Below are 12,151 nucleotides of genomic sequence, written 5' to 3'. Positions count from 1 at the left end.
TTCTCTTTATTGAAGGATTGAGAAACGACACTCTCAAGAAGGACTTGCACTTGAAAGCTTGTACAAGTTTCGAGCAAGTAACGAGAGAAGCATTGTACTTAGTGGATAACTGTACGGTTTATGGAGAGGTGTCAGCGGATACAAATTTTTCATCCAGTAGCTCTTCCTCCGTAGCGAGCGAGACTACCACTAAAAAGAATGTTCAAACAACAACCATGCCAAATGTAGAGCAAATGATAGAAGATTCTCTAAAAAGGATGGCACCATACCAAAAACCATTGCCAAAACCACTGAAATGGTGTGCTATTGAACAAAAATGGACAAACCATCCAACAGAGGAGTGCTATTACAACAAAGGGTATGTAAGGGAGCGTCAGTATGCACCTCCTGCTCAATTAGCACCACCTCAGGTACATCCAGTACCTCGATACCCAACGAGAAATGTACCAGGACCTATGGGGATAGAAAGACCGCAACCGGTATTGGGACAACAACCACCTTTACCAGGAGCAAGACCAATGGGCATTAGATATGCACCAACCTTAGAGAATCAGGAAGAACAAGCCTAAGTCCCTGTTCAAGCCTATTATGAAGAATCTGGTGCACACATGTCTCCAACTGTGTATTACCCACCAGAAGAACCCAAACAACTAGAACCATGGGGCATGATTGGGAATGTTGGAACACCAACAATTACAAGTGCTTCTGATGAAGAGAGATATAATTTGGACGCAAGAACATTGATGTTCATAGCTCATGGAGGGTTAACAGGACAAAGACCATCCTATCCACAAAGGACGAATCAAGTGGGACCAAGACCAGCACTAGGACCCTGTTACAAGTGTGGAGGTGACCATCTGATGAATGTTTGTCCACATACGGAAATCATTAGAATTAACGCTTATTGCATTGAGTGTGGGGTTACTCACTTCATTGAGGATTGTTCAAAGAATCCAAACAAAGTGCAAAAGACGACATTGAATATGCTAGAAACTATTCCTACTAGCAGTGGGTCTGAAAATGAAACTCTGATACCAACGCAAGTCGTTACTAGAGCTCAAGCTAAGAAAACCACTAGAGAACCTGAGAATGGAAAGTTAGCGACTGAAGTGGTTAGTCAAGGACCGCGGAGTCAGAGAAACACATGGAAAGCTAGAAAAGCACGCATGAAGTTGAGAAAAGAACGTGAAGACGCTATTCTAGCTGAGGAACTAAAGCAAACTAAAGATAGATTAGAAAAACTTGAGAGTCAAAACGGGAAACGAGAGATGAGCCCGGAAAGAACGAAACAAAAGAGTATCAAAGAGACAACGAGCTTAAGCTCAGGGGGATCAGTGCTAGTCGACAAAGTACATGAACCATTGGACGCACTGATGAGAGCTTACGAAGCTAGGTTAAAGAACAACCAAACACAAGAACAGAGGTGGATGACATACCCAAACGCGGAATTGGAAAAGCAGAGACTTGAAATGTGCCAGAGAATGATCGAGACTGCACAAGCCTTATTAGAACCACCAAGAGAAACAATGAATTGTGGAACGTAAAACCCAATTCAGCAAGAGACTATCATTTCACGGGTAGCTGAAAAGACTCCCAATGCACAAAAGCCTAAAAATACACACAAGGATGACCGCATAGTATTGAACACAACCGATCAGGAGATAGAGAGTTTTCATCCAGTCATACAGAGGTCTTACGGAAGAGAGAAGGATTACAATGAATTTTGGAAACAAGTGAGAGAGACAAACTTTGCAAACGAGCTAAGTTGCCAAGCTAATCAGACAAATTGGGAAAAGGACATCAGGAATCCTCCCATAGTGGAATTTGAGGTAGGATCTCAAGTGGACTTGGATCTGCAATCTTACTGGGGAGATGGGGGCTCTGTTAGAATAATGGAGAGCAAACCTCATTCACTGAATACCTTATCTTCATACTTAGGAGAGTATGAAGCAAAATCCGAGATTAGAGCACTTCCCTCACGAAGAATCTCATCAGAAAAAGTCATGGACTCGCAAGGATTGATAGAGATCTTGTCAACACCAGTGACATGCACTATCACTCTAGCTGAGCTTTTGAGGCTAAGACCACATATGTGGACCACTGTCGGAAAATGCTTGGAGAAATTTGGGATAAAAGACCCAACATCGAAACTGCAAGAGGGTATACAAGAGCTGAGAAAACCACAAAAGAACGCTAAGCCTGTACCCTTAAACAAGGTTGGAGAGTATTGCGAAGGTGAAGAGGGGAATACAACCTTACTAGTTGAATTCCAAGGAGTGAACACGATGGCAATACTAGACAGCGGAGCTGGGGTAGCCATTGCTACAAAAGAAATCTGGAAAAAATGGGGGAAACTAGCAATAAGGAAGACTAGGTTGAAACTCCAATTAGCAGATGGACACATGGAGAAACCTATGGGGTTATTAGAGAAAGTCGTAGTGACTTCTTGCGGCATTGAATACGAACATACTTTTGCTATTGTCGATTTTGGCAAGGAGAATAACTATGATATCATACTGGGAAGACCATTCATGAGACAGCTGAAAATGGTCCAGGATTGGGGCTACGATCACATATACCTGAGAAATATGGAAACCACTACACGTGTGAACCTGAGAGACCATAGCTACAAAGATGTGAACCGAACACAGGTGGAGGAGTTTGATTCAGCTACTTTGGCGGGATCCGAATTTCCAGCTTGGTTAGGTAAGCCCAAGGAGTTATGGATGTGTGGAGCCTCGAAATGTGAAAGTCTGAGGCGAGAAGAATATGTTTTAGAAAGGGCTATCGAAGACGAAACTTATATAGGAGAACCCTTTCCAGAGGACACGCTTGAACCATTAGAATGGACACACATTCTAGCAACCCTAGATGTTTGTGCAATTCCGGATGGTCCCACAACGAAATTTTGCGACAAGGACGGGTACGACGTGGTTCCGTACTTCATGTTGAGAACTGTACTCGAAAAAGAAACTGAAAAGAACGATACACTGGAAAAGGAAGATGAAGAAGAGGTGTTTCACGACATTCCCGATCATCCAGAGTGGGAAAATGAAGCAGACAACGAGTCAACGGACAATTCAAGCGGAAACGAAGAAACTATAACGGATGTCCGATTTTATGATTTCCCGAACCAAACTAAACAACGCCAGAAACGCTATAGAGCAAAGAGAAAAACAAAGGGGGTTAGAATCAATCCGATGCCTAGAATAAGAGGAAAAAATCAATTCCTAATGCTAGTAAAGGCGGAAGATTGTGTTAAGGACAAGATTTTTGGAAGAATGAGAGGCAATGATCAAAAGAGCTTACGAAAAGACAAAAGAAGCTCAAGAAATCAAGTTCAAAGGAATGAAACGAAAACTGAAACAGAAAAATCAGAAAAGAACAAGCGCAACAGAGAACACACGGAGTCCAAGTTAGAACGTAGAAATAAGTACAGAGAGCTCAAGAAAACTCTGAAAAAAGTTTGGACGATAGAAATTGAGAGTGGAGAGGACGAAAACGCCAAAATCAAGGAAAACATGGATGTTCCCTCTCACTACAGGAAATTCACAATAGAGGATAGGAAGGTGGTATTAACCCAACCTATTCGAGAGAGAAAGGAGAACGAATCTTATGACGGACCGGAGGATGCAAAAAAAGTTGATTTAGCAGCTCCAGGTGAGACACCTAGACAGGTGTACATAGCCACAGATTTGTCTCCAGGCGAGGAAGAGAGACTTTTGAGTCTTCTCAGAGAGTACAGGGATGTGTTTGCATGGTCTTATAAGGACTTAAAGGGAGTTGACCCATCCATATGCCAACACACAATCCCACTAAAACAAGACGCAAAGCCTAGCAGACAGAGACCATACACATATAATGATATGTTTGCTAAGCGAATCAAAGAAGAGATAGATAAGCTAATGGAAGCTGAATTCATATACGAGATTGAACACACCGATTGGGTATCTCCGATTGTGGTGGTACCCAAGAAGAACGGAAAACTTCGAGTGTGTGTCAACTTAAAGAAAGTGAATGCTGCAACAATCAAGGACAATTATCCCCTGCCGATAACTGATCATGTTCTAGAGCGTGTATCAGGGAAAACATCATACTCCTTTCTTGATGGTTTTTCAGGATATAACCAGCTAGCCATAGCACCGGAAGATCAACATAAAACAGCTTTTGCAACAGAGTGGGGAATTTATGCTTATCGGGTTATGCCTTTTGGTCTAACCAATGCTCCCGCAACCTTCTAGAGGCTGATGACTCATGCTTTCAAAGACTACTTAAGGTTGTTTCTAGAAATATACATGGATGACTTATGTGTACATTCCCTTCTGAGAGATGAGCATCTAGAACACCTAAGAAAAGTATTTGAGAAATGTAGGACATATCGCATTTGCCTCAATCCTGAGAAATGTGTGTTTATGGTCCGACAGGGCAGAATTCTGGGACATATTGTCTCACAAAACGGAATATCCACGGATTTAGAGAAGATAAAAGTTATAGTGGATATGCCTAGACCAACCAATGCAAAACAAGTACAGAGCTTTATGGGACATTGCGGATATTATAGACGATTCATTTACATGTACGCTATAATAGGCCAACCACTTTATAGGCTAATAGTGAACTTTGAATGGACAGAGGAGTGTGAGGAATCATTCAAGAAATTGAAAGAGGCACTCATTACTGCTCCAGTCTTGAAATCACCAGATTGGGAGAAGATATTCCATGTGCATATAGATGCTTCGGCATATGCAATAGGATGCATTCTGGCTCAGCCAGAAGAAGGAAACATGGATTTTTCTATCTGTTATGCCAGTCGACAGCTCAACAATGCAAAGAAGAATTACACCACAATAGAGCGAGAGGGATTAGGAATGATATATGCTGTGAAGAAATATCGGCATTATCTTCTAGCCAACAAGTTTGTGTTTTTTATGGATCACCAAGCCTTGCTCTACCTAGTGAATAAACCATGCAATACTGGTAGAATAGTGAAATGGTTCATTATCTTACTGGAATTCAACTTCACGGTAGTAGTAAAGAAAGGAAAAACACATCTTAGAGCTGATCATCTTTCGCGATTGACGAATGGAGAAGACCCTATAGGAGTAGATGATGACATGCCAGACGCGTACTTGTTCAACATAGAAATGATACCGAAGTGGTCTCAAAATGTCGTTAGCCTATTAACCTATGGAGGAGAGTTTGATAGAAGAGAATACAACCAGAAACATATTGCTATTCAGCAATCCAAGAATCTTCAATTGGTTGCAGGAAGGTTGTATCAATTGGGAAATGATCATGTTTTACGACTATGCATCAATCCTGAGGAATATAATATATATCTGCGCGAAGCACATGTTCAGGAATGTGCATTTCATTGTTCAAGAAGGAACACATACAGGAATTTATTACAATTGGGAGTCTATTGGCCAGGAATGAAAGAAAGCGTACATGAATATTTCACTGTATGTATTGTATGTTCATCAAAACCGTCAGCAGAGTATTCGACATTATATCAGATAATGATCACTCCGGAATGGAGTTAGTATATTGTTGAATATCTCACAAATAGAACTTTCCCAGAAGGAATGTCAAAAGCTCGTCAGAAATCTGTAGAGACAGAAGCTAGAGATTACGCTTTAATAGGAGAGCAACTCTATAAGAGAGGTAAAGACAACCAGCTTAGGATTTGCGCATCAGAGTCTGAGTATGTGATAATCCTGGAGCAAGCTCATGGAGGAGTAGGTGGAGGCCATTTCTCAGGTGATAAGATATCAAAACTTATCTTAGCCGCAGGAATATGGTGGCCAACATTACATATGGACGCTGAAGAATACGTTAAACGATGTGATGACTGTCAGCGGACCAAAGTACCACTTAAAAGAGATGATATGCCGCTTAGACCAATGATGGGGGTAAGAGCTTTTGCAAAATGGGGGATTGATTATGTCGGACCCATTTCACCTCCTGCATATAAGACTCATGCACAATACATCGTTGTGGCTACAGACTATCTAACAAAGTGGGTCGAAGCAAAGGCAACTCAAAAAGCAGATGCCAGGACCACGGCACAATTTCTATATGAATAGGTCTTTGTACGATATGGATTTCCAATAGAAATTGTGAGTGATCGAGGCACACATTTTATAAATGAAGTGATAGAGATCCTTCTAGATGAATTCATGGTAATCCATAGGAAATCAGCCCCGTATCATCCACAAGCAAACGGACAAGCTGAAGCAACAAACAAAACCATATGCACGGTCCTTAGGAAGATTGTATCTGAGTCGAGAACAGACTGGGACCAAAAGTTGCATTCAACATTATGGGCATATAGGGTAGCATATAAAACATCAATAGGAACGACCCCATATAACATGGTTTTTGGGCTAAATGCTATCTTACCAATAGAATTCTTGATTTCAACCTTAAGGGTGGCTAAGGATCTAGAGTGGACAGGGCACGAGCTTTCTGATAGAATAGATGACATGGAAAAGCTAGACTAGCTTCGCCTAAAAGCAGTAGCTTCTATCTACGCTCAAAAAAGGCGACAAAAGGAATTTTTTGATAAGCATGTGCGGACTAAAGAGTTTAAGGCTGGGGACTATGTCCTAGTTTACACTCTGAAACAACATGCTAAGAAGCTTAAAAAGTGAGGGATGGGACCTCTGGTGATTAAAGATCTATCACCAAGTGGAGCCATCAAGCTTGCTACATTAGACGGAGAAGAAATGCCCAATTGGATTAGTGGATGCAGAGTGAAAAAGTATCTTTTGCCGCTAACCCAAGACATGCTTCTCAAAATACATCAAGAAAAGCTGCGTGTCCAGAAAAAGAAAAAGATTGTGGAGGAAGCGCAAGCCGAGGCGAAGGACAGAATGCAGAAAAGAAGACTACTGCGTCAGAAACAGCGCAATGAAGGAGCAATACGAATAAACGCAGTCAGTATGACAAAAATGGATAATGACAAAGAAGAACCCATCATTGAATGCAAAGTAGGAACCAACCAAATCAAAGCCAGAGCACTATTGGATTCAGGAGCTCAAACTAACCTACTTTCACTTAGTTTGTATAGACAATTGACAAATGACACTAAACTACAAACTGCCAAGCAAAAGTTAAAGAGTTACTTTGAGAATTCAATCAAAACTGTCGGATGCACAGTTTTACATATCCAGATTAACCAGTATGTGTATCCTCATATGTTTTACGTGGTTGAAGACCAAGCTACACAACATCCATTATTGCTAGGACAACCATGGCAGAAGCAATACAATGCAATGATTGAGTGGAGTGCTGAATCAGTGCTTATCAAATACGAAGGTGAAAGTCAATCAGTTAAGTTCACCAAAGGAACAGAGCCAACTACAAAGGAAGAATCCACGAACAAGGGCAAACAACAACCAGAGAAAAAGAAGAAGAAATGGCAACCAAAAGTTTCTACACAACCGGATTGCTCTTCGACGAGGAACTCTCAACATTGGATAAGGAAGACAAGCAAAATATAACAGCTCAACCTTGGGAAAAAACGGAGTCAAAGTTGGTATGGAGACCAAAAAAGGTTGTGCCAGAGAACACAAAGGTGGAAAACAGAGTCTTCAATACCAGACAACAGAGTGATTCCAGACAATCAAGGACAGTGAAACAGATCTGGATTCCAAAGAAGTTCATGACGGCACAAAGCTATAGCAAGCAAATTTGGATCCCAAGGATTTGTAAAGAAAAACTCCCTTCAGTACAATCCACGGAAACTCCTAGGTATTTCAAGGCGAGGAAATCAACACAAAGAACAAAGCAGGTTTGGGTCGCAAAGAGTTTGTGGCCAGCACAAGCGAAGCGGAAGCATATTTGGATTGTGAAAAAGAACAACAAGGTAAAGAAGAATCCATCTACTGATTCTACTACCGAAGTGCCAAAACCAACCCAAAACCCGACCACCAATCCTTCAATCAAACAAAGAGCAGCTTTATTGGAAAGACTGTTGTATCATCGCTCTACAATTGCATTGGGAACTTATGACCAAAACAACTACAATGCTTCGCCCAAAGACACTTTATAATCGTCCGGGAGGACTCAGACTAGGAGGGGGGGAGGTATACAGGTATACAGGAGCTACAAAGCAGCTACAAGCGACAAAAACAAAGAAAAACAAAAATTATATTACAAGGGCAGTGTCTTACATGATTTTGCAATTTTTATGTTTGATTGCGGATATTGATAATATTTATGCCCTTATATACCTTGTTTTGCAACAAGAAGAGATCAAATGATGAATTTGGGTCTCTAGACGTGTAAATATCACTAAATACGAGTGTTTTTGGAGCTAAAAAGTGGAAAAAAGTGGTAATCCAAGTCCAGAAATCACAAATAAGTGTATATTTATATACACAGGGTTACCAGCTATTTATTGTGTATGTTTGGAATTTTTTGACTTCAATTTGCTATTTTCCTTTATTTTTTATGATTTTCTTGATAAAAGTAAAAGAAAAATAAAAAAGTAGGTGAAACGAGATCAGAAAAAAGAAAAGAATAGATGGTGATGATTCTAATGACAAGGGCAACCCATGGTAAAAATTGAGTACAATTCGGAAAAAGTTACGGAAAGCCCGAAATGACAGAATTTTGGCAAAGTGGACAGATTTCTCAGAAACAGGTCAAACGGAGTCCAAATTGAGAAATTTCAAATCCTAAAGCGCATTTCACGACGAGATAGGAGCACATGTTAAATTTGGTAACAAGTGATCCAGGAAGTCCAAAGTTAAGTATTTTTGACTTCACTTACAGGCTCATTCATTTGCACTATTACCCACTTGGAGAGAGCAAAGAGCACACAGGAGCATCCAACCTTCTACAGCCTTCTACGATTGCTACGAGAGCTCAGAGGACACCAGACATGAGAGGTAGACTCGTTGCCATAAGCTTTTGATGCTTATCATTAACTTTTCTCGCGAAAACTGAGCAAAACCAAGAAACAAGAGCAGACGGGGAATGCGGTAGAATGCTAGGTAGTGGCACAACCGCCTAACCAAACCTTGCAAGAACTTATAGGTGTGTTACCCTAGTATAAAAGATGGGTTTCTAACACTCAAAGCTCGAGAAAGAACGACTGGAAAAACCCTAGGTCAACAGAGCCTGCAAGAGGCAAACAGGAAAAAGTTGTCGAAACGACACAAAACTTCTCAGGAAGCTTAACAACATCGAGGGAAATGTAACCATGGAGTATCTCCACGTTTGGACCACCAAAAGTGGGTCAAAACAACCGATTCGACGATAGACACACAAAGCGTCATTTTGGCATAACGGCTGAAATTGACGACCGAATGAAATGAAACTTCACAAGCAGCTTCAAGTAACGATTGATGACTTATGTTTGCAAGCAAAACCCAAAAGAAAGCTGATTCACTTACCGATGGTGAAAAAGACGCTTTCGAGAAACCAAATGGAGAAAGATGGAGAACGGGGAGCCAAAGTCAAGTTCAACCAAATAGATGGCTTCACAACATATCCAATGAACTGGAAATGCAACTCTCGAGAAGAAAAGTTGAAGAGATTCAACTCCAAGGTAAAAAGACGACTTCGGAGACTGAAATGCCTATAAGGGGGCTTTTTAGCTAAACTGATGACTTCTTAAGTTGAAAACTAGTTAGCAGGGCTTAGGGCACTAGCACAAAGAATTCTTTGCACAAAAGGACCAACATTTCAAGAAAAGACATCATACGCGTATGATGTCTCACAGCATGAATTTCACATCCATTTCAACATTTGAGTGCATAGCCTCATTCCACATGTTAATCATATCCTATGAACCAAATATCATGAGAATTGGAGTTAGAAAACCCAAGGAAAACCAAAAAGATGCAAAGTAAGCCATAAAATTGATTTTTGGTCCTAATTTTGTCAAAATAACTCCAAACTCATTGAACTTTGTAGGATTGTTGTTAAACACATCTACAAGCTATCTGGAACCAAAAAGCACCATTTTGACACAAAAGACATCATACGCGTATGATGTCTATTTGCACTTACAGAGCCAAAATTGCTCATTTGTCATCATACATCCATTATATATATCTAATACATGCTACATATGAAATTTGGAACCATTTGGTCAAGAGGATCACCCCATTAGCCCAATTGAGGGAAAATCCTTCTCCTAAAGCCTATTTTTGTCCCAAATCCAACATACTCAAGTCCAAACCAAGATTTGAGTAGAGACAGTCCTTCACTAGTACATGGGGAGTCCACAGAACCAATCCCATGCAAAATTGATGAAAAAGACATCATACGCGTATGATGTCTCCAGAGCCATTTTTAGCCCAAAATCTATCCAAACTTCATAAATCCACTGAATAAGCCTATCTAAAGCCAAATCCAAGCTTATAGAGAAATTTGGTCCAAAAATACACTAAAAGACATCATACGTGTATGATGTCTCACTATGTGATTTTGGCACCTCAGGGCTTCAACCACCAAACAGAAGTGATCGACATGCCATTTGAAAGTGAACCACCAAGTTTTATCCAATTTGGATCATAAAATCCAATTCCCTTTCAAAATTTTGCCAAGAGCCGGAACTGGACTAAATTGGCCAAAACTTGACCAAATGGGATCCAAACTCAAATCCAAGCATATGATAATCATGTATACACTATCAGCTACAAGCACAACCAATATGAAGTCATTTTGACACAAAAGACATCATACTTGTATGATGTCTCCAGCATGATTTTGAGCCCATTTTGCATATTTTTTCACCTACCTTGCATCCTTAGGCCCTGAATAGCTCATGTTTCAATTTTCAAGTCATTTGGATAGTTAAAAGCTTCACTTCGGCTTTCAGTACTAAAAAGACGCTAACTTCTTAAATTGGAGTTACATGATCCATGGATTCCACCAAGTCATCGGCAACGAAGAGAAAAAGACTGACAATCAAAGATGCTATTGCAGAAGCGGAACCCTTTGACATTCCAGCAGAAACCCTCAAGCCAACCAAAACTTGGGTGGAGGAAGCAGTATTGGAGAAAGAGGGAATACAGATCTACCAGGGGACTTTCAGAGATCCTTAAGGGCAAGCGGTGGATGTACCGATGATCCCACAGGAATTGGTAGATTATAGCAGGTCAGGAGACATCAACAAGTACCTGGAAAGGGCAGACTTGCACAGTTTCTTCACCTCGAGACCATCAGGTGTGGATACAAGAAGAGTGTACGAGTTGGCAACATCCATTCAGAAGGATGGAAAAGCCACATTGACAGCCATGGATGGAGAGAAGGTAGAAGTACAGATCACTCCATAGCTAATTACAGACTCATTGAAGCTGCACAACAAAGGGAGCTCGGTCAGGGAAAGAAGAGAGGCCATAGAGGTCTATGGGCCCAAGAAACAGAATGCGACCTATGGAGATATGGCGGACCCAAGAGCGGCAACCCTTTGCCGAATGTACAACCAATTTCTTCATGTTTGCAGTAAAAGACCGCAAAAGTATACGACACCACCCCATGCCATTGCGACCACCATCACATGGGCATTAAAGAGCAATATGCCAAAAGAGGTGAATTACGCTCAACACATCCACGAGCAAGTAATTGCCATGCACAACGAGAAGCCAAAATACATAGGAGGAGCGGAAATTCTGACAAGAATAGCTTATGAAGCTATTGGAGCTAGAGATCAGTGGCCAAAGGCTCCCTCCCAGAATGAGTGGCTTAGAGAAGCCGACGAGGAGGAAGAACAGCCCGAAGTACCCAAGAGGGCATCCACAAGAGCACGCCGGAAACTAGAAGTAGTTTCAGAACCTGAAGAGGATGTGGACGAGCCACTTAAGAAGAAAGTAAAGAAGAAGGTTGCTCCCAAGCAAACCAAAAGTCAGAAAGCGGCAAGGATGGAAAGATTAGTGGAGCAGTTTAGAGCGGAAAGAGCTCTAAAGGGTGACTTTGAAGAAAAGTGGGTGCCAGACCCCACTAAAGTCGGAACTAGCTCGGCCAGGCCACATATTGATCAATACGATCAATATATTAAAGCTTATGAGGAGTCAGAGGCTATTTTGGAGCAGCAACCTGTCGAGCCATACACTGAAGAGGAGGTACAACAATTAAAAACTGAGCTGAAAAAAGACGACAAGGGGAAAAGGAAAGTAGATGAGTCTACTAAGCC

Source organism: Adiantum capillus-veneris, chromosome 1, assembly GCF_014529385.1.
Source record: "Adiantum capillus-veneris isolate H3 chromosome 1, ASM1452938v2, whole genome shotgun sequence".
Lineage (NCBI taxonomy): Eukaryota > Viridiplantae > Streptophyta > Polypodiopsida > Polypodiales > Pteridaceae > Adiantum > Adiantum capillus-veneris.
This window is presented reverse-complemented; position numbering follows the sequence as displayed.